At 37.9% G+C, this 2,242-nt stretch overlaps 1 protein-coding gene across 1 annotated transcript in view; it reads left to right on the forward strand.

The window, feature by feature from the left end:
* The window catches only part of LOC102212704 (butyrophilin subfamily 2 member A2-like), a 12,341-nt gene that overhangs the window by 695 nt on the left and 9,404 nt on the right, over positions 1 to 2,242 (forward strand). The gene's annotated exons all lie outside the window — the stretch shown is intronic.

The following is a 2,242-nucleotide window of genomic DNA, read 5'->3' on the forward strand; positions in this document are numbered from 1 at the left end:
CTGCCCTTGCTAGCAAGAAGTTCTGTGTGTTTCTCTTCTCTGAGTCTTTACTGAAGAAGTGTTTTAGAACATTTTCCCTAACATTTACATAACACCAGAGAGTGTGACATCACAGCATTGTACATTGCATAACTAGCATACCTGTAATGACATGAAGTTATAAAAAAAATAATCAAATTATCTTGGTCATAGCTTCTTTCTGATAACTGTAGATACAAATCGGCAGTGTGCATTATAATGACAAAAATATAACTCACAGAAACCCCTGATGTGATGTGGAGGAGAAGTACAAATACCTGGAGACCATATACACAACAGACTGAATTGGTAGACTAAAAGAGAGGCTGTATACAAGAACCTTTTGGGCAGGCTGTTTTTCTTATGTTTTTCTTATGGAAGCTTGTGTGCACCAAAATGTTTAAGATGTTCTGTCAATTGAGGTGAGTGCAGTGCACTTTGCTTTGATCTTTTTGGGGAGCTGGATTGGAGCTGGTGACACAAACACTGGGAAAACTGATCGGGAGAGCTAGCACTGTGATTGGCAGCACTTCTGAAGCTGTGGTGGAGAGGAAGTCACTGAACAAACTGCCATCCATCATGGATATTCCTGGCAACACCACCATGTAAATCTTTAAAAGAGTGATTCAGGTCTGTTGCGCCAAAGATACAGGAAATGCACCGATTTCTGTGACTAGAATCATGTCTGTTTTTAATACAGTTTCCTCTGAGGACTTGAAGATCACTGACATCATCACTTTTAACCTCATTGTTTCTGCAGAGAAATTTCTCCAGAGTCTCTGAAACATTTGATGACTGTAGAGGATGAACTATTTCAAGTCTTCACATCTTTATACTGAGGAACATTATTCTGAAATTGTTGCACAATTTGTTAATGGAGTTTTTTGCAGATTGGTCAAGCTCTGCCCACATTTCCTTCAAAACAACTCTGCTTTCTAAGAAGCCCTTTTAATATCAAATCATGTTACTGACCTGTTGTCAAGTAACCTAATTATTTTCAAAATGTCCTTCCATATGTTTCTATTTTAGTACCACTTATTTTTCCAGCCTTTTGTTGCCCCATCCCAGATGTTTTGAAACATATTGCTGATCAAATTTGATCTTTTTAATGATTGATGAATGTATTTACATTTTACACAGCAGCCCCATATTTTCATTACTGGGTTAGTACAATTTATCTGTCTGGGAAAAAATAATCTGTTGTTTAATGTTAACATTTTCTTCACAACACAGAGCACACACTAACCCACTTTATGTACAATACACTGTGGTTTAAAGAAATGAACATATATAGTGGGATTAGTATAAACTGTGACAAGGATTGGTATGGAATAGACTGACATAAGCAATCACTTGGCAGCAAGGTTGATTTGTAATGAATTAGTGTGGTCGGCACTTATTCTTTTTTGATTGGGTGACAGAAGTTGAAGGTAACCGTGGGAGAACCCTGCATTATTTTAAGAAAACTGCATTTTAAACACCGTCACAGCTGGCACTGATCGGCGGAAAAACGCCGTTTTTCCCGGGACTCAGCTGTGTGACGTAAAACGCGGTGTTCAAAAGCTGGTTAAAACGACATTATTTCCACCTCTCGGAAGGGGCGTTCAGTACAGTGTTCTGATTTATTAAACAGTGATTTTTACATGATGTGTTAACCAGACAGGTCAGAAAAGTGGTGAATTTTGGCACACTGGTTGTTGAATTACACGACTTGTTATGACATAAATATAATTCCATAAGTTTCCCTTTACTAATCGTGCATCCTGTTCCAGGTATTTTATGTTCAGGTTTTTCCATGTCCCGTGATCTCAGTGTTTAGTGTGCTGGTGTGTTTACTAAACAATGTTTAGTGCTCCCAGTTTAGTTTATTGTGAGCTTTGTCTTAGTCCCCTTCTGCCTTTCATTTATATTGTTCATACAACCTGAATAAAAGGCTCGCTTTGTGTTAACTTCATTCCAGCCTCGAGTGACTGCTTTTTGGTCCACACTACAAAGAAAAGGCAGACTCCTGATACCTTGTAGTTTCTGTCTTTCCACAGGTAAGTATATTTCAAACTAGAGCTGGGCGATATATCGAGTTTTTAAAACATATCGATATATTTTTATACGAGATATAAGATGTGACAATATCCTTTATATCGATATAGACTATGTTACGTTATAATTATAGTTGTGGAGCCGCAGGTTTGCCTCTCTTTCGTCCACTTTTGTCTCTACCAACGTT

This window comes from Pundamilia nyererei, unplaced genomic scaffold, assembly GCF_000239375.1.
Source record: "Pundamilia nyererei isolate P.nyererei 1_Seehausen unplaced genomic scaffold, PunNye1.0 scaffold00564, whole genome shotgun sequence".
Taxonomy (NCBI): domain Eukaryota; kingdom Metazoa; phylum Chordata; class Actinopteri; order Cichliformes; family Cichlidae; genus Pundamilia; species Pundamilia nyererei.